This window comes from Budorcas taxicolor, chromosome 22, assembly GCF_023091745.1.
Source record: "Budorcas taxicolor isolate Tak-1 chromosome 22, Takin1.1, whole genome shotgun sequence".
Lineage (NCBI taxonomy): Eukaryota > Metazoa > Chordata > Mammalia > Artiodactyla > Bovidae > Budorcas > Budorcas taxicolor.
This window is the reverse complement of record NC_068931.1, coordinates 16,829,627-16,852,061: the sequence shown is the minus strand read 5'-3', so window position 1 is coordinate 16,852,061 and position 22,435 is coordinate 16,829,627.

Sequence of the window (22,435 nt, the reverse complement as noted above, 5' to 3'; positions counted from 1 at the left end):
GCACAGTATAATAGAAGAGTATATCAGGAAACGTTGCTTTTCTATACTTAGATCGTGGAAATCAGTTATTTTTTCCTTTGACCTCCTGAAGACATGATTCACTTACCAGTATAAGTACATTAGCAGTGTACAATGCAATGAACTGGGTTTAGAACACTATAATATAATTATAAATAAATAAAATTGGGCTGAAATATACTAAATCCCAAGTCAAAGACCCAGTGTCATGTGTGCAAGTCACCTTAATGTGATTAATCACTTCATCTACCTGAATTTGAATTTCATTTTGAAAAAATTCCTAGCAACATTTTAGGATGAATGAATTGATCTAAAAATACCCTTTAAATTACAAAAATTTTGGTTCAAATCCAAAAACTAAATTATTATATGTAGGTGGCTATTGAGGTGAGTGCTTGAGAATTAGAAGGTATCCTACATTGAAGAAACTTAGGTGATAGAAAGGAGAAAAATTTTGTCTTCAAGACTGTTGGGAAAACATCATGAAGAAAGTTGATTGTGCATCAAGGAAGAATTAGAAACTAATCTGAGAGAGCCAGAAACATTACAGAAAATGACTTGACATAGCCAAAGAATGTTCAAACTACCCTACAATTGTGCTCATTTCACATGCTAGCAACATAAGGCTTGATATTCTTCAATGTAGGCTCCAACAGTATATGAACAGAGAATTCCAGACGTACAAACTGGATTTAGAAAAGGGGAAAAAAAAAACAGAGATCAAATTGTCAACACCCACTGGATAATAAAAAATGCAGGAAAATTCCAGAAAAACATCTACTTATGCTTCATGGACTACGAAGACTTTGACTGTGTGGTCCATGACAAACTGGGAAATTCTTCAAGAGATGGAAATACCAGACCACCTTGCCTGTCTCCTACGAAACCTATATGTGAAACAGGAAGTGACAGTAAATACAGACATGGAACAATGAACTGGTTCAAACTTGAAAAAGGAGTACATCAAGACTGTATATCATTACCCTGCTAGTTTAACTTATATGCAGAGAACATCATATGAAATGCCAGGCTGCAAGAATCACAAACTGGAATCCAGATTCCCAAGAGAAATATCAATAACCACTCTAATGGCAGAAAGTGAAGAGTAATTAAGAGCTTGTTGGTGATGGTGAAAGAGGAGAGTGAAAAAGCTGGCTTAACTCAACATTCAAAAAACTGAGATCATGAAATCTGGTCCCATCACTTCATGGCCAATTGCTGGGAGCCAGCGTGAGGAATGCCACCCATAACAAGGTCATGCGGCAGAGCTCTGATGGCAAGGCTAATCAGACCTCAGGTTATCCCCCTGGAATTTCCTGAGCATCCACCCCCCAGAAAATAAGAATCTGCCTACTTTTCCACTCTTTTGATATTCTCTGGAAAAAGTCAAATCAGGGCTTTAGCCTTCTGCATTTGAAAGGGTTGTTTCTGTTAAAACCCCCTCTGATAACTCTCTAGCTTCCCTAACATGTTCCCCCGGACCTCTTACAGCTGTGAATTACTTGCAGCCCCCCAACCACGAGAGGCACAAAGCTTAAAGCATCTTAAAGATACAGAGCCTTTTCTAAAGAGTTTAAAATCATATTGGTAAAGGGTTTTCATTGTTGACTCAATGACTGCTGCCAGGCCTCCATATTCTTTATCTTTTAGGCACCTGGGAGGATATTAATCAATGTAAACAGGATATGGAAAAAGATATATAACAGTTTTGATGTTAGCAACACTAGACTTTTGAGTTAATTACTTTTCTTTTTGTTATATATCACTGCACTTCTCTTGTGTCCTTGCTATGTAAGAATGTAATTTTATTTAGCACTTTCTGAGAATGGCACCAGACTTTGGGAAGATCAACACAAATAAGTCTTCTGGTTGACAAACCCTTATCAGAAAAAAGGCTGTAAAATCTTAATTGGCCCTTTTGGCCAGAAGATGATCTAAATCACCTAAGACTTGTGTATACAATTAGGTATGCAGAGAGAAAAGTCTAGTTTTGATAAGAGTCTGGACTGCTAACACTGCATAACTTTGTGTTACCCATTGATCTCCATGTTTTACCAAAAGTATAAAAGGCCTTCTGAATAATAGAGGACGGAGCCAGTCGCTGGACTGGTTTCCCCCATGTCTCTCTCTCTCACTACTTTTCTCCCTTTCCCTCCCTCTCTTCTTCACTTTAATTTCAGGCTGAATTCCCATCTGGGGCACAGAGGCTCGCCAAGTCTACTTACTTGCCCTGACTGTTAAGACCCATGCGAAACGGAGCCTAGGGCGAGGCACCCTTAGATATTCAAGCGAGCGCCGGTGGCCTAACGTAGATGGTGCAAATTCCTTGTCTGGAATTTTATTGGTCTTCCACGTAATTCAAGTTATTCAGCCCTCTTTCTCCACTTAATTTTCCTACTACACTACTTCTTCCTAATCTAATCTTATATTTCTATATTAATAAATAAATAAGATTTCCTCGCTGACTCCGTCCACCCTTAGAATTCCCTGGATCCACCGGGGCTGGACCCCAGCAGCCCATAGATGAGAGAAACTTGGAAACAGTGTCAGATTTTGTCTTCTTGGGTTCCAAAATCACTGCATATGGTGATTGCAACCAGAAAATTAAAAGACATTTATTCCGTGGAGAAAAGCTATGGCAAACCATTTTGTTGTTCAGTTGCTTTGCTGTGTCCACTCTTTATGATTCCATGGACTGCAGCATGTCGGGCTTTCCTGTCTTTCACTACCTCAGAGTTTGCTTAGACTCGTGTACACAGAGTCCATAATACCATCCAAACAACTTGTCCTATGTTGTCCCCTTCTCCTCTTGCCTTCAATCTTTCCCAACATCAGGGTCTTTTCCAATGAGTCACCTCTTCACATCTGGTGGCTAAAGTATTGGAGCTTCAGCTTCAGCATCAGTCCTTTCAGGAATATTATGGGTGATTTCCTCAGGATTGACTGTGATCTCCTTGCTGACTCTCAAGAGTCTTCTTCAGCACCACAGTTTGAAATCATCATGTCTTTGGGGCTCAGCCTTTTTTATGGTCTAACTCGCTCATTGGTACATGACTACTGGAAAAGCCATAGCTTTGATTATATGCACCTTACAGACTTTTGCTGACAAAATGATGCCAATGCTTAATACACTGTCTAGGTTTCTCAAAACTCTTCTTCCAAAGATCAGTGTCTTTAAAGTTCATGGTTGCAGTCACTGTCCTCAGTGATTATGGAGCCCAGGGAAATAGTTTATCACGGTTTCTATTGTTTCCCCACCTATTTGCCATAAAGTGATGGGGCTAGATGCCATGATCTTAGTTTTCTTGAAAGTTGAGTTTTAAACCACCTTTTTCACTCACCCTTCTCTTTCATATTCATAAAGAGGTTGTCAGTTCTTCACTTTCTGTCTTTAGGATGATGTCATCTGTATATTTAAAGTTATTGATATTTCACCCAGTAATCTTGATCCCAGCTTGAACTTCATCCAGCCCAATATTTTACATGATGTACTCTGCATATAGGGGCTTCCCTGGTAGCTCAGCTGGTAGAAAATCTGCCTGCAATTCTTTGTAAATCCTACTCCTACCTCCTACCAAAGTAGGAAACTTTGGTTCGATTCCTGTGTTGGGAACATCCCCTGAAGAAGGGATAGGCTATTCACTCCAGTATTCTTGGATTTCCAATAGTGGCTCCGAGGGTAAAGAATTCACCAGCATTGAGGCAGACCTGGGTTCAATCCCTGGGTTGAGAAGATCCCCTGGAGGAGGACATGGCAAACCACCCCAGTATTCTTGCCTGGAGTGTCCCCATGGATGGAAGACCCTGGGGGGCAACAGTCCATAGTGCCACAAAGAGTCAGATGTGACTGAGCAACTAAGCACACAGCACAGCAACTAAGCACACAACACAGCACTCTGTATATAGGTTAAATAAATGGGGTGACAATGTTCAGACTTGACATACTTCTTTCTCAGTTTGGAACCTGTCCATTGTTCCACTTCTGGCTCTAACTATTTTTTCTTGATCTGTGTACAGGTTCCTCAGGAGGCAGGTAAGGTGTTCCGGTATTCCCATCTCTTGAAGAATTTTCCACAGTTTGTTGTGATCCACACAGTCAAAGCCTTTAGCATAGTCAGTGAAGCAGAAATAAATGTGATTCCTGGAATTCTCTTGTTTTTTCTTTGATCCAACAGATGTTGTTATTTTAATCTCTGTTCCCTTGCTTTTTCTAAATCCAGCTGGTACAACTGGAAGTTTGTGGTTCCTGTATTGTTGAAGCTTAGCTTGAAGATTTTGAGCATTACCTTCCTGGCCTGTAAAATAAGCACAATTGTGCTGTAGTTTGAATGTTATTTGGCATTGCCCTTATTTGTGATTGGAATGAAAACTGAACTTTCCCAGTCCTGTGGCCACTGCTGATTTTTCTAAATTTGTTGGCATGGTGAGTGTCTTTTATTGTGCTCATCTTTGCATGAAATCTTCCCTCAGTCTCTAATTTTCTTGAAGTGATCTCTAGTCTTTACCATTCTATTGTTTCCTTCCCTGCATTGTTCACTTAAGAAGGCTTTCTTATCTCTCCTTGATATTCTTTGAAACTCTGCATTCAATTGGGTATATCTTTCATTCTACTTTGCCTTTCACTTTTCTTCTTTTCTCATCTATTTGTAAGGGCCCCTCGGGCCACCATATTGCCTTCTTGCATTTCTTTTCCTTGGGGATGACTTTAGTCACCACTTCCTGTAGTGTTACAAACCTCTGTCCATAGTTTTATTAGGCACTCTGCCTATGAGATCTAATGCCTTGAGCCTATTTGTCACTTCCGCTGTATAATCATAAGGGATTTGATTTCGGTCATACCTGAATAGTTTAGTGTTTTTCCCTACTTTCTTCTATGAAAGCTTGAATTTAGCAATAAGAAGCTCATGATATGAGCCACAGTCAGCTCCTGGTCTTTTTTTTGCTGAATATATAGAGCTTCTCCATTTTGGGGTACAAAGAATATAATCATTCTGGCATCAGTATTAACTATCTGCTGATGTCCATGTGTAGTCATTTCTTGTGTTGTTTGAAGAGGGTGTTTGGTATGACTAGTGTGTTCTCTAAGCAAAACTCTGTTAGACTTTGACCTACTTCATTTTATATTCCAAGACCAAACATGCCTGTTACTCCAGGTATCTCTTGACTTCCTATGTTTGCCTTCCAGTCCCCTATGATGAGAAGGACTTTTTTTTTTTTTTTTTTTTTTTGGTGTTAGTTCTAGAAGGTCTTGTAGATCTTCATAGAACGATTAACTTAATTTTCTTTGGCATTAGGTGTTGGGACACAAACTTTGATTTCTGTGATGTTGAATGGCTTGAAAAGGAACTGAGATCATTCTGTCACTTTTAAGGTTGCACCCAAATACTGTATTTTGTTTGATTGGTTTTTGCTATGAGGGTTATTGTGTTTCTTCTAAGGGATTTTTGCCCATTTCAGAAGATATAATGGTTATCTGAATTAAAGGCACCCATTTCTGTCTATTTTAGTTCACTAATTCCTAAAATATCAATGGTCCCTCTTGTCATCTCCTGTTTGACTGCTTTCAATTTATCTTGATTCATGGACTTAACATTCCAGGTTCCTATGCAATATTGTTCTTTATCACATCAGATTTTATTTTCACCACCAGACATATACCTTACTGGACATCATTTTCACGTTGGTTCAATCTCTTCATTTCTTCTGGACTTATTTCCCCACTCTTCTCCTATGGGACTCTGATCTGGGGGATTCATCTTTCAGTGTCATATCTTTTTGCCTTTTCATACTCTTCATGGGGTTCTCAAGGCAAGAATACTGAAGTGGTTTGCCATTCCCTTCTCCAGTGCATCATATTTGTCAGAACTCTCCACCATGACCTGTCAGTCTTGGGCCATACATGGCATGGCTCATATTTTCATTGAGTTACATAAGGCCATGACACATGTAATCATGTTGGTTTGTTTTCTGTGATTGTGGTATTTATTCTGTCTACCCTCTGACAAACCTAAACAGTGTATTAAAAAGCAGAGACATCTCTTTGCTGACAAATGTCTGTATAGTCAAAGCTATGTTTGTTTGTTTGTTTGTTTTTCCCTGCAATCAGGCATGAATGTGAGAGTTGGACCATAGAGAAAGCTGAATGCTGAAAATTTGATAATTTTGAATTGTGGTGGTGGAGAAGATTCTTGATAGTCCTTTGGACAACAAGGTAATCAAAGAAGTCAATCTTAAAGGAAATCAACTCTGAATATTCATTGGAAGGACTGATGCTGAAGCTGAATCTCCAATACTTTATCCCCCAGATGTAAAGAGCCAACTCAATGGGAAAGACCCTGATGCTTGGAAAGATTGAAGGCAGGAGGAGGCCTGAGCAACAGAAAATGAGATGGTCAGATGGCATCACTGACTCAATGGACATGAGTTTGAGAAAACTCTGGAAGATATTGAAGGAGCCTGGTGTGCTGAAGTCCATGGGATCATAAATAGGTGGACATTAGTGACTGAACAACAACAATTAGAGAAAATACATGTTGAAAAATTAGTTTTATTATTATTATATTGAGAAGAAGTTGTATTCTAATGAATTTAAATTAGCAATTTGTCTTATGCTAGTACACATTACATAGTGCCAGGGATAAAATATGAGTATTATAGTGCTTTGTAATTTTAATTAAAACACCTCCAAGAGCTGAAATCTCAAGGAGATAGAGACAATACCAAGACAACAGAATCTTCAATCTTTCAAAGGAAAAATAATACAATAAAACTCATTCAACTCAAACCATAAGATTTCTGTTCGAATATCTAAATAATTGTTCTGATTATAAGTTTAAGAGAAAAAATAGAAATGAGATATATTGCATCTTTCTTTTACTGCTAAATTTCATTTGAAATGTATAATTTTGCATCTAGTAACTTTTATTCAAATCACCTGGCTTTCAAACAGGTAAAATAGTAACTAATCAGTTAATGTCATGGAAAGTGGTCAAAATTTAAAAGACAGCAACGAAGCTGAATAAATATGCCCAGTCTTCAGGAAAAAGTCAGGTGAATAAATAACCACCTGGTTATTGTCAACAGTGACCTAATCTATCTTTGGCTCCCAGTAGCTCAGTGGTAGCGTGTCTCCCTCCCAATGTAGGAGATGCAGGAGACTTGGTTTCAATCCTTGAGTCAGGAAGATCCCCTGGAGGGGGAAATGGTGACCCACTCCAGTATTCTTGCTTGGAGAATCCCATGGACAGAGGATCCTTGAAGACTATTGTCCATGGAGTCACAAAAACTCAGACATGATTTAGTGACTGAACAATCTATCTTTGCTCATATGTATAGATCATTGAACACTTAATGGATGGGTTAACCAGAATTATTATATATTACAAAGCTGAAGGAATTCACTGTATATCCAGAGAATGGATATTCTAAGAGAGGGGATCATTTAGAAAGAGAGAAAGAGAGAGGATTTGGGGATAAATATATAATACTGTTTCATTCCAGTGTCAAACCATTAAAGTAAGAATATAATATGTTAACTCCATTTATTTGCAAAATAGGTTTTGCCAGAGACAGTATTGCGAAGGATATATTCATTATATTGTGGTACCAAAAATCATTCAGTAGGAAAATGTAGAGGTACGGTTGGTGAACAAACTACAGAGAGCAATTCTTTTAATTCTTTCTTTTTCTTCTATGTGGTTTTTACTTCACTTTTACTTTTATTATCATCACTGATATCAAAGAATGTGGAAGAGCACTAAAACTTGCTAACATTTGAAGCTGTAATTCTTTTGGACATAGTTTTAAAACTGGTTAGTGATGAGGACTGTAATTTCTAATACCAACTGACACTTCTTCCTCCACCTTTCATGCATTCAAAGGGTTCTGGGCTCCAATCTGCTCTTAGGTATTGTTGAAGGCTGTCTTTAAAAATAGCTGATAGTTATATCACCCTCAGCAGTGTTTGGCCTTCAATGGTAGCAAGTGGAAACACACCTACAAGTACTAAGCAAGAAGAAAGAGTTTGGCTTTAGAAAACCCTCTGTAAGTAGCTCAGGTAAAGTCAAAGAATGTTCATCCTCTAAAAAAAAGAGAGCTATACCATTTAATAGAAAAATCTGTAATCACTTTTTAAAATCCAGATGCATATCAGAATTCTCTCGGAATATTTTGAAAAACACAAATGCCCAGGAAATGCTTTTTTTTTTTTTTTTATTTTCTTTTTGCCAGAGCTCCAGATATGTTTCTAATGAGCAAGCATGTTTAAAAAAACTGGACTATATGATAAATTTTTCCTTTTATCTAGTTTGTTTTTCTATATCTTATTAAGTACTCCCATTTCATTTAGCTTATGTTTTCAAACTTCTCCATATCTTTTTTGTTGTTGCTGTTCTTTCTCAAGCCATCAAGTGTAGTAGGAAAGCTTTTGTATATATATATAACATATACTATATATATATATATATATTTTTAAACTTATGAATTTTTGCCTAACTCAAAAAATTATGCCATTTTGATTCTACTTGTTTGACTTAGTATGAATAGAATGCTAGATTTCTAATAAAAAAATAGATATGTAACAAGCAACAAAGGTTCACTGTATAGCATCAGGAATTATAGTCAGTATCTTGTAATAGCTTATTATGAAAAACAATTTCAAAAATAATATATGTTTCTGTATAACTAAATCACCTTGCTCTGCACCTGAAACATTGTAAGTCAACTATACCTCAATAAATACATATATATTTTAAAAAAGGACTATATGGGGATATTTTACTTTTATCTAGTTTGTTTCACTTTTTCTGTTTCATATTTAATGCTCCAGTTTCATTTAGTTTATGTTTTCCAACTTATCCATCTTTTTTTTTGATGCTTTTCTCAAATCTTTATTAAACATAGTAGTAGAAAAGCTTTTGTGTACATATAATATATACATATATATATTTTAGAAAACTTCTGAATTTTTGCCTAATTAAAAAATGTATGACATTTTGATTCCATTTGTTTGACTTAATATAAATAGAATGCTAGACTCCTAATTTAAAAATATATAGATATACACAACAAACAACAATGATTTACTGTATAGCACAGGGAACTATAGTCCATCTTGTAATCAACTATAATGAAAAACAATTTCAAAAATACCATCTATGCATATATATATAATTGAATCATATAAACAAAAAATAATTGTACTCTGAAATTTAGTAATGCATGCTTTTTGCCAGTTTTTCAAAGTATCTTATGAACATCTAATAAAAACATATGATACAAAATTTTAAATATATTTAGATGTAGGATATGATTAATATAAATTAATTAAATATAAATCTCTTATATTAAAAAGAAACTAACCTCAATGACTTATTTCCTACTGTTGACAAATTTAGAAATCAGTGCACTAAAATGGACAAGAATGGGTTAATTTAATTCAAATGACCATTATATCATTAATCTGAAGCAGAAGATATTAAGAAGACATGACAAGAATACACAGAAAAACAATAAAAAGGAGATCATAATGATCCAGATAACTATGATGGTGTGATCACTCACCAAGAGCCAGACACCCTGGAGTGTAAGTCAAGTGGGACTTAGGAAACGTCACTCTGAGCAAAGCTAGTGGAGGTGATAGAATTCCAGCTGAGTTATTACAAGTCCCAAAAGATGATTCTGTGAAAGTGCTGCAATCAATATGCCAGCAAATTTGGAAAACTCATTAGTGGCCATGGGACTAGAAAATGTCAGTTTTCATTCCAATCCCAAAGAAAGGCAATGCCAAAGAATGCTCAAACTACCACACAATTCCACTCATCTCACATGCTAGTAAAGTAATGCTCAAAATTCTCCAAGCCAGGCTTCAGCAATACCTGAATTGTAAAATTCCAGATGTTTAAGTTGGATTTAGAAAAGGCAGATGAACCAGAGATCAAACTGCCAACATCCATTGAATCATAGGAAAAGCAACAGAATTCTAGAAAAACATCTACTTCTGCTTCATTGACTACACTAAAGCCTTTGACTGTGTGGATCACAGCAAACTTCTTCAAAATTCACAGCAAAATTCTTCAAGAGATAGGAATACCAGACCACCTGAACTGCCTCCTGAGAAATTTGTATGAATGTCAAGAAGCAACAGTTAGAACTGGACATGGAACAGGAGACTTGTTCAAAATCAGGAAACAGTACATCAAGTATGTATATTGTCACCCTGCTTATTTAACTTATATGCAGAGTATATCATGCAAAATGCTGGGCTGGATGAAGCACAAGCTGGAACCAAGATTGCCAGGAAAGACATCAATAACCTCAGATATGCAGATGGCACCACCCTATAGCAGAAGGTGAAGAACTAAGAACCTCTTAATGAAAGTGAAAAAGGAGAGTGAAAAAGCTGGCTTAAAACTCAGCTTTCAAAAAACTAAGACCATGGCATCTGGTCCCATCACTTCATGGCAATTAGATTGGGAAGCAATGGAAACAGTGAGAGACTTTATTTTATAGGACTCCAAAATCACTACAGATAGTGACAACAGCCATAAAATTAATAGGCACTGGCTCCTTAGAAGAGAAACTATGACAAACTTCAACAGCATATTAAAAAGCAGAGATATTTCTTTGGCAACAAAGGTCCTTCTAATCAAAGCAATGATTTTTCCAGTAGTCATGTATGGATTTGAGAGTTGGAACATAAAGAAAGCTCAACACCAAAGAACTGTTGCTTTTGAACTCTGGTGTTGGAGAAGACTCTTGAGAATCCTTTAGACTGCAAGGAGATCAAACCAGTTCACCTAAAGGAAATCAGTCCTGAATATTCATTGGAAGGATTGATGCTGAAGCTGAAGCTCCAGTGCTTTGTCCACCTGATGTGAAGAATTGACTCATTGGAAAAGACCCTGATGTTGAAAAAGATTGAGGGCAGGAAGAAAGGGGAATGACAGAGGATGAGATGGTTGGATGGCATCACCTACTCAGTTGACATGGGTTTAAGCAAACTTCGCAAGTTGATGATGGACAGGGAAGCCTGGGGGGTTCCCTGCAGTCCATTGGGGTCACAAAGAGTTGGACATGACTGAGCAGTTGAACTGAATTGTACTGAACTGGGCTGTGGTGTTATTTGCTGTGGAGAAGCTCAGATTATTAAACATTAATTTAGCTGAGAACTACAGAAGACCCCCAAGAGATCTTCCCTTGGGAAATAAGACTGACCTTTTGTGACAGAAATGAACACTGATGATTCACAAATATTCATTTTTGGAGTTGAATTTTCTCTTCAAAATATATATTGAAATTATCACCCCAGTGCCCCTGTGTATGACTGTACTTGGGAATAGAATTGTGGAAGATGTAATTAGTTAAGTTGAAGTAATGTTGAAGTGTCATTGACCCTTAACTGAATATCATTTGTGTTTTTATGAGAAGAAAGAAATTTGGACCCAGACAAGCACAAAAACAAGACAAATATGGACAATGTGAAAAGAGAGAAGAGGTCCATTTGAGGTTGATAGGAGAGATTGGAATTATGCTGCTGAAAGCCATGAACATCTACTGTTACTAGAAGCTGGAAAAAGGAAGGAAAGGCCCTCCTGTGGAGGTTTTAAAAGGAGCATGATCCTATCAACACCTTGAATTGGGAATTCCAGACTTCAAACTGCAAAGAATATACACTTCTCTAACTAAGCACTCAGTTTATAGTGCTCTATGATGGCAATCTTACAAAATAAAGCCACTTTATGGTACTGCATTATCTTTGTGATATTCAAGTTCCTGTGCTGGTTTCATGAGTTCATATAAGAGAAAGCAAAAGCTTATTGCAGGGAGAAGATATTTCTTTTTTTTTTTTTTTTTTTTTACATGTGTCTGAGGTGTAGAAAGTGGCACTGCCATTGATAAATATGAAATCAATTGGTATGCCATTGATAAATATGAAATCATTTGCATATACATTGGTATAATGCATATTACACAAAATGTAGAATTATAAGTAATCCTTGCATTCTGAAACTTTCTACTATTGATTTAATGTCTAAGTGGTCTTGTAGAACACCTGTAACACAAAGTTTAAGATAATTTTCATATTATCATTCTGGTGATGTTTACTTTTATATCAACACATGGATAACTGTGAACTAGACTTCCATTTTCTAGTTTTAACATTTGAAGTTCAGGTTAGAAAACATAATTTTTTTTTACAAATGAAAAGATTATAGTAGCCATGTCTCATGCCTTTCAATATATACAGCATTCTTTATAGATCAAAGTATTCAATAATTGCTGATCTTTGCTTTTCAACAAATTTAGCTTACAGAATCAAAATTGCTGTGTTAAACTAGATTTTAGGGGCAATTATCTATTGCATAACTTTTACTCTATTCATCACACAATAATGATATTGTAAAAATATGGAGAAAATATATGTATTTAACTGAAATATTTTATTTTGCAATTACTTGATGTTGTTCAGTAAAATTGTCATGTTCATAAAAAGAATTGAGAGTTTTTAATGAAATATACATTTAGCTGTAATCTGGATGATGGGATACAAGTATTGACCAAATTATCTTTTCTACAAGTGTTTGACTATAGATTTCCTAGATTTAGATAATATATGTCATGTTTTAATGTATTTAATGCATTTATTATAACATGAACATATAAGTGTTTTAACAAACTTGAAAGGTAAAGTAAACATAGAGATTTATTGTCAGATAAAATTACATTAATGAATTAGTTATGGATTTAGAGGGAGGAGAGATTATTATTATACTATTCAGATTATTGTAATGGGATAAATGTTTATAAAGAGGATTGCAAATGCCTTAGATACAGAGAAACTGGAGGAGTTTTGACATCTTTGGGTAAATCTTCCAGTTTTTATTATAATTTTGAGATAGTAACTATAGTGAGTAGTGAAGGAGTAATGATGGAGACTAGCCCTGTCACAGAACACCAAAATGCAGGCATTCCTGGGCACATTAAAATCTGTGAGGAGAACATGAGCTCAGAGAGAATTCTAGACAGTCTCTTACTTACACTAAGACCTAGGCAATGAAAGTCTTTTGCTGAGAAGATACAGTAGATTTTAGAGAGAATAGCTTGAGGATACCAAGGATGAACTGAATATGAAGGTAGAACAGAAGAAAAAAGATAAAATTTCCAGGCACTCAGATCCCAAACTCTGCCAAAGGGAGAGTTGAAATTCGATCCTCAAATTAATTAAAGTACTTGCAAATTCGAATTTAATGTAAGTAAGAACAGAGACAGTCAGCCTTGTCTAACTCAATGAAACCAAGCCATGCCTGCGGGGCAACCCAAGATGGGCGGGTCATGGTGGAGAGGTCTGACAGAGCCTGGTCCACTGGAGAAGGGAATGGCAAGCCACTTCAGTATTCTTGCCTTGATAACCCCATGAACAGAATGAGAGGCAAAATGACAGGATACTGAAAGAGGAACTTCCCAGGTCAGTAGGTGCCCAATATGCTACTGAGAAATAACTCCAGAAAGAATGTAGGGATGGAGCCAAAGCAAAAACAATACCCAGTTGTGGATGTGACTGGTGATAGAAGCAAGATCCAATGCTGTAAAGAGCAATATTGCATAGGAACCTGGAATGTCAGGTCCATGAATCAAGGCAAATTGGAGGTGGTCAAACAAGAGATGGCAAGGGTGAACGTCGATATTCTAGGAATCAGCGAACTAAAATGGAATGGAATGGGTGACTTTAACTCAGATGACCATTATATCTACTACTGCAGGCAGGAATCCCTCAGAAGAAATGGAGTAGCCATCATGGTCAACAAAAGAGGCTGAAATACAGTACTTGGATGCAATCTCACAAACGACAGAACAATCTCTGTTCGTCATCAAGGCAAACCATTGAATATCAGTTATTCAAATCTATGCCTAAACCAGTAATGCTGAAGAAGCTGAAGTTGAATGGTTTTATGAAGACCTACAAGACGTTTTAGAACTAACACCAAAAAAAGGTACCCTTTTCATTATAGGGGACTGGAATGCAAAAGTAGGAAGTCAAGAAACACCTGGAGTAACAGGCAAATTCGGCCTTGGAATGTGGAATGAAGCAGGGCAAAGACTAACAGAGTTTTGCCAAGAATGCACTGGTCATAGCAAACACCCTCTTCCAACAACACAAGAGAAGACTCTACACATGGACATCATCAGATGGTCAACACTGAAATCAGATTGATTATATTCTTCGCAGCCAAAGATGGAGAAGCTCTATACAGTCAAGAAAAACAAGACCGGGAGCTGACTGTGGCTCAGATCCTGAACTCCTTATTACCAAATTCAGACTGAAATTGAAGAAAGTAGGGAAAACCGCTAGATCATTCAGGTATGACCTAAATCACATCCTTTATGTTTATACAGTGGAAGTGAGAAATAGATATAAGGGCCTAGATCTGACAGATAGAGTGCCTGATGAACTATGGACAGAGGTTTGTGAAATTGTACAGGAGACAGGGATCAAGACAATCCCCATGGAAAGGAAATGCAAAACAGCAAAATGGCTGTCTGGGGAGGCCTTACAAATAGCTGTGAAAAGAAGAGAGGCGAAAAGCAAAGGAGAACAAGAAAGATATAAGCGTGTGAATGCAGAGTTCCAAACAATAGCAAGAAGAGATAAGAAAGCCTTCTTCAGTGGTCAATGCCAAAAAATAGAGGAAAACAACAGAATGGGAAAGACTAGAGATCTCTTCAAGAAAATTAGAGATACCAAGGGAACATTTCATGCAAAGATGGGCTCAATAAATGATAGAAATGGTCTGGACCTACCAGAAGCAGACAATATTAAGAAGAGGTGGCAAGAATACACGGAAGAACTGTATTAAAAAGATCTTCATGACCCAGATAATCATGATGATGTGATCACTAATCTAGAGCCAGAATTCTTGGAAAGTGAAGTCAAGTGGGCCTTAGAAAGCATCACTACGAACAAAGCTAGTGTTGGTGATGAATTTCAGTTGAGCTGTTTCAAATCCTGAAAGATGATGCTGTGAAAGTGCTGCACTGAATATGCCAGCAAATTTGGAAAATGCAGCAGTGGCCACAGGACTGGAAAAGGTCAGTTTTCATTCCAATCCCAAAGAAAGACAATGCCAAAGAATGCTCAAACTACTGCACAATTGCACTCATCTCACATGCTAGTAAAGTAACGCTCAAAATTCTCCAAGCCAGGCTTCAGCAATACGTGAACCATGAACTCCCTGATGTTCAAGCTGGTTTTAGAAAAGGCAGAGGAACCAGGGATCAAATTGCCAACATCCGCTGGATCATGGAAAAAGCAACAGAGTTCCAGAAAAACATCTCTTTCTGCTTTATTGACTATGCCAAAGCCTTTGACTGTGTGGATCACAATAAACTGTGGAAAATTCGGAAAGAGATGGGAATACCAGACCACCTAATCTGCCTCTTGAGAAATCTGTATGCAGGTCAGGAAGCAACAGTTAGAACTGGACATGGAACAACAGACTGGTTCCAAATAGGAAAAGGGGTACGTCAAGGCTGTGTATTGTCACCCCGCTTATTTAACTTATATGCAGAGTACATCATGAGAAACGCTGGACTGGAAGAAACACAAGCTGGAATCAAGGTTGCCGGGAGTAATATCAATAACCCCAGATATGCAGATGACACCACTCTTATGGCAGAAAGTGAAGAGGAGCTAAAAAGCCTCTTGATGAAAGTAAAAGTGGAGAGTGAAAAAGTTGTCTTAAAACTCAACATTCAGAAAACGAAGATCATGGCCTCTGGTCCCATCACTTCCTGGGAAATAGATGGGGAAACTGTGGAAATAGTCTTAAACTTTATTTTTTGGGGCTCCAAAATCACTGTAGATGGTGACTGCAGCCATGAAATTAAAGGACGCTTACTCCTTGGAAGAAAAGTTATGACCAACCTAGATAGCATATTCAAAAGCAGAGACATTACTTTGCCTACTAAGGTCCGCCTAGTCAAGGCTATGGTTTTTCCAGTGGTCATGTATGGATGTGAGAGTTGGACTGTGAAGGCTGAAGGCCGAAGAATTGATGCTTTTGAACTGTGGTGTTGGAGAAGACCCTTGAGTGTCCCTTGGACTGCAAGGAGATCCAACCAGTCCATTCTGAAGGAGATCAGCCCTGGGATTTCTTTGGAAGGAATGATGCTAACACTGAAACTCTAGTACTTTGGCCACCTCATGTGGAGAGTTGACTCATTGGAATAGACTTTGATGCTGAGAGGGATTGAGGGCAGGAGAAGAAGGGGACCACCAAGGATGAGATGGCTGTATGGCATCACTGACTCGATGAACGTGAATCTGAGTGAACTCCAGGTGTTGATGATGGACACGGAGGTTTGGTGTGCTGCCATTCATGGGGTTGCAAAGAGTCGGACACGACTGAGCGACTGAACTGACTGAACTGAAGAACAGAGAGTAGACCGTGCTCAACCATAGAATAGATCAGACAAAAACCAGACCAAGCACAGCAAACTAGATTGACTCAACAACCTCTCCCTCATGGTGCCAATCTAAACAAAAAATAGGCATACACTTGCATAGATAAAAATTATATACTTTATTATTTCCAGTCTTTTTCACATAATGCCTGTGTTCAACCAAAATTATGAGGGAAGAAAAAGTGTGACCAGTCATTAAAAGTCAAAATGATCAGTAGAAACAGAAGCACTCATGTTGAAATTATCAAAGATGAACTTTAAAACAATAAGTACAATAAAGAATATAAGAAAGAATGTGTATAGAAAAATAAGATAAAATTAGAAATTTTGGCTAAAAATTATAGAAAGAAAAAACTGGCATCAGAGAGAAAGAATAAGTTTGATGAGTTTATTAGCAGAATGGATATAGCACAAGAAAAAGTTAGTGAATCTGAGGACAGAACATTTGAAATTATTCAAAAAGGAAAAAACAAAACAAAACAAAAATAGAAAACATAGTATCTGTGAAAAACAAATAAGTCAGCCTAAAATTTGTTTATTTGGAGACCCAGAAGCATCAAAAGAAGAGGAAATGGGGTGAAAATATATATATATAGGAAGAAATATTGGCTGAATTTGATGAAATACATCAAATTATAGATTAAAGAAATTCAGATTCAGTGCACCCCACACATGATTAAAACAAATTAACCACACAACATAAAGATAAAGAGAAAATCTTAAAAGTAATTAGCCTCCAATTAAAATAAATAAATCTAAATTTTAAAAAAAGTTTCCTGAGATAAAGACTTATTTACAGAAAATAAGGAAAATGGATGAGATGTCATGAGCGAGAATAGAATGAAGGCAGAAAACAAATGTAAATGTGTTTTGAAAGTGCTGAGTAAAATGAAGAAAAAGAATAAAAGGGAAGGAAGAGAAGAAAAAGCAATTTACACACTTGATTTCAAATATATAAGTTATTAAAATAAAGTGGTTTGAAAATCCCCCAAGCAACCAAACCAGTTGAGCCCTGAAGCAAAATTGATGCTGCTACTGCTTAGTTACTTCAGTCATGTGCGATTCTGTGTGACCCTAAAAAAACTGTAGCCTGCCTGGCTCCTATGTCCACGGAATTCTCCAAGCAAGAAAAATAGAATGGGTTGCCATGCCCTCTTCCAGGGGACTTAACAACCCAAGTATAGAACCCAGGTCCACCACGTTGCAGGTGGATTCTTTACCAGCTGAGCTACCAGGGAAGTCCCTTTAGCAAATTAAACCTACCTTATTTTATGAACATTAGGAAAGCTTTGGTTATTCCTTGTTCCTCTGATGACCAAAAAATGTTATCTTCCTAAAATGGTATAAGATAATCATTTTAACCCCCACCTCCACAAATAGAAACCCTCATTGTAATCCAAGTTTTGTAAAAGATAAACAACTTTCTCATTTTCACTTTATAGATTATCCTGTAACATTTTGCCCCTCACCTTCACATCAGTTTTGAATTTGAAGACTCGCAGTTTGCAAACTGTATTTTTGTGCACAATTACCTCTTTCTTACTAAACACTACTTTACTGGCCTAGTTTTAATTTTACTGTTTCTGAAATTTTGACATTGTAAAGGCAGTGTGGTACTGGCTGAAGAAAATGTTCAGGGACTTGGATTTCATAGAATTCTTAGGTGCAATATCAAAAACAATTCATAAAAAAAAAAAAAACTAATAAAAAAAGAAAAACAAGCCATCAGAAAGAAAGACAAGCCACAACTTAGGAGAAATTATTTGCAGATCATATATCTAATAAATGACTTGCATACAGAAAGCATAAAAGTTTTTTTTTAACTAAATAATCAGAGAAAAAAATCAAATAAAAAAGATCTGCATAGAGATTTGCACAGTCAATAAAGTAGTTGTTAGGAATGGCTGCTAAGCACATCAGAAGAGTCATAAGATTTTTAGCAATTATGAAAATAAAAAAGTAAAACAGGATTCCACTTCTCACCCAACTAGTATAACCATACTCATAAAATACAGACTACAAGTATATGTATAAAAGTTACAACTTCTTTCTGTGTGTGCACTAATTTGCTTCAGTCATGTCTGACACTTTGAGATCCTGTGAATTTTAGTTCCCCAGGCTCCTCTGTCCATGGAATTCCCCAGGCAAGAATACTGGTGTAGGTTGCCATGCCTTCCTCCAGTGGAACTTCCCAACACAAGGATCGAGTGCATGTCTCTTACGTCTCCTACACTGACAGATGGGTTCTTTACCACTAGTGCCTATATTGATGGTTAATGGAAATGTTAAATTGGATAGCCAGTTTGTAATCTGATAGCTTTTTGAAAATTAAGCAGAAATTTACCATTATGACCCAGCAACTCCACACCTGGGAATCTGCCAAGAGCAGTTAGGTATGCAAAGGCTTTCATTGGAGCATTATTCACAATAGCCCCAGATTAGAACCAATCCCAATGTGCATCAAATGATGAAAGTATAAGCAAAATGTTTTATATAATTGATCACAATTGATCAATAAATAAAGAACAAAATACTAACATATACAATAAGGATAAACCTCAAAATCATTATCTTAAGTGAAGAAGACAGAGTATAAGACTACATATAACTTCATTATTTCATTTTTATGAAACTACCGGAAAAAAAAAAATAAAACATAGAAAAACATATGCATAGAGAAAGCATGTAAATGACTGTTTATAGCTAGAGATAGAGACAAAGATTAAGAAATTTTTGATGTTATATCTGTCCTGTCTACAGGAGTAAGGAGTGGCAGCTCATGTGTTGGTTTTTGTCATTTTTTATTATATGCAATATGAAGCTCTTGCATTAAGTGGTTTTACTTCTGGAAATGGCACTCTACTTCTGAAGCATGATTCCCACACTGTTCAGGTTCAGGATTATTAGAATTGTGTTTGTGTGATTCCTTGGCTTTCCACTACTCTCCTGATCTTTCTTTCCATACTGAAATTCTTTTAAAAATCACCCAAATATATACGCACTGCAACATATATCAGTATGAGGTAATTTGCATTAAAAAAATCTCATCTTATTTGTGAAGCAAGTTTCTTTTAACATATCAAAGCACATGCTCTTGCTGAATCCATCTGAGCTCTTTTCAAAGACTTATTCCAAGCAAAGTACTTTCATTTAAAAAATGAATATTTCCTATACCCAAGTTAACTTTTTGTGTTGAGCTGAAGTAATAAAAAATATCAGCTCAATGGGAAATTTGAGGAGAAATTATATAGCAAATCTAGGAAGATTAAATAGGAAATGACTCTCTAAGTTTGATGTATGGCATTAATGATGTAGCTCACTGGCTGAGAGGGACAGTTATTTCTTAGCATTTTGTTATGAGGAAACCAGTGACGGCTTCAATGCTTGAACTGTGAAATATTTAAACAGACTTTGAGTTTTTCTATAATAATCACCTTTTAATTACTTTAAAAATGTACAGCTTTGCTGCCAAGAAGAAAATTCACCCTTGTGGTAGCCAATACTTTACCATCACTTCCAATTTTCCTGTTCATGACTTTGATTATGTAAATAGAAACATTTGGTCCATCTTCATTTTTACCTTATGACTTAATGGCAGATAATGACAATAGATTTAAATCTTGACATCCAGTGGAAAAATAAACTCAGGCTGATTTCAAAGGACTAGCTATATATATATATAGCCATTATCAAATGCTAAGTGATATGTCCAGAGTGTATAGATCTTAAGCACAGTTCAAGGTTTTAAAGAAATAAAACTTCCTTTAGGTTGCAATAGTATGAAAAGATGTAATAGAATATCTAAGCAAGCAGAAACCTAGGAAATTGATAGGAACTTTGGTGGGGATGAAGGAGAAACTGGCAAACCTCCCCAGTATACTTGCTATGAGAATCCCATGAACTGTATAAAAAAGCAAAAAGATATGATACCCAAAGGAGAAGAACCTTGGGTCTGAAGGTGTCCTATACGCTACTGGGGAAGAGCAGAGGACAACTACTAATAGCTCCAGAGAGAATGAAGCAGTTGGCCAGAGCAGAAATGATGCTAGGTTGTGGATGTGTTTCATGGTGAAAGTAAAGTCTGATGCTGTGAAGAACAGTATTGCATAGGAATCTGGGATAATAGGTCCATGAATCAAGGTAAGTTGGATGTGGTCAAGCAGGAGATACCAAGAGTAAACATCAACATCCTAGGAATCAGTGAATTAAAATGGATGGGAATGGGTGAATTTAATTCAGATGACCATTACATATACCATGGGCAAGAATCCCTAGATGAAATGGAATAACCCTTATAATTAACAAAAGACTTTGAAACCCTTATAATTAACAGTACTTTGGTGTAACCTCAAAAATGACAGAATGATCTCAGTTTGTTTCCAAGGCAAATCATTCAGCATCACAGTAAGTCAAGTCTATGCCCCAATCACTTATGCTGAAGGCGCTGAAGTTGATCAGTTCTATGAAGACCTCCTAGAACTAATGCTAAAAAATATATCCTATTCATCATAGGGGATTGGAATGTAAAGGCAGGAAATCAAGAAATACCTGGAGTAACAGGCAAGTTTGGTCTTGGAATACAAAATGAAGCAGGGGAAAGGTTAACAAAATTTTGCCAAGAGAGCTCACTGGTCATAGCAAACACTCTTTTTAAATAACATAAGGGACAACTTTGGCATAGTCAATAAAACATAAATGGATGTTTTTCTGGAACTCTCTTGCTATATTGATGATCCAGCGGATGTTGGCAATTTGATCTCTGGTTCCTCTGTCTTTTCTAAACCAGCTTGAACATCTGAGAGTTCACAGTTCACATATTGCTGAAGCCTGGCTTGGAGAATTTTGAGCATTACTTTACTAGCGTGTGAGATGAGTACAATTGTGCGGTAGTTTGAGCATTCTTTAGCATTGCCTTTCTTTGGGATTGGAATGAAAACTGACCTTTTCCAGTCCTGTGGCCACTGCTTAGTTTTCCAAATTTGCTGGCGTATTTAGTGCAGCACTTTCATAGCATCATCATTATTTCTCCACTGATTTCCAGTAGCATATTGGGCACTTACTGACCTGGGGAGTTCCTCTTTCAGTATCCTATCATTTTGCCTTTTCATGCTGTTCATGAGGTTCTCTACGGAAGAATACTGAAATGGTTTGCCATTCCCTTTTCCAGTGGACCACATTGTGTCAGACCTTTCCACCATGCCCGCCTGTCTTGGGTGGCCCCACAGGACATGGCTTAGTTTCATTGAGTTAGACAAAGCTGTGGTCCTAGTGTGATTATATTGACTAGTTTTCTGTGATTATGGTTTCAGTGTGTCTGCCTTCTTGCAACACCTACTGTCTTACTTGGGTTTCTTTTACCTTGGATGTGGGGTATCTGTTCATGGCTGCTCCAGCAAAGCGCAGCCACTGCTCCTTACCTTGGATGAGGGGTGGATCACAATAAACTGGAAAATTCTGAAAGAGATGGGAATACCAGACCACCTGCCCTGCCTCTTGAGAAACCTATTTTCAGATCAGGAAGCAACAGTTAGAACTGGACATGGAACAAGAGACTGGTTCCAAATAGGAAAAGGAGTAAGTCAAGGCTGTACATTGTCACCCTGCTAACAATGGCAACCCACTCCAGTACTCTTGTCTGGAAAAACCTATGGGCACTGGAGCCAGGTAGGCTGCAGTCCATGGGGTCGCTAGGAGTCGGACACGACTGAGTGACTTCACTTTCACTTTTCACTTTCATGCATTGGAGAAGGAAATGGCAATCCACTCCAGTGTTCTTGCCTGGAGAATCCCAGGGATGGCAGAGCCTTGTCTCTGGGGTCCCACAGAGTTGGACACAACTGAAGTGACTTAGCAGTAGCACCAGCAGAGTACATCATGAGAAACGCTGGGCTGGAAGAAGCACAAGCTGGAATCAAGATTGCCGGGAGAAATATCAATAACCTCAGATATGCAGATA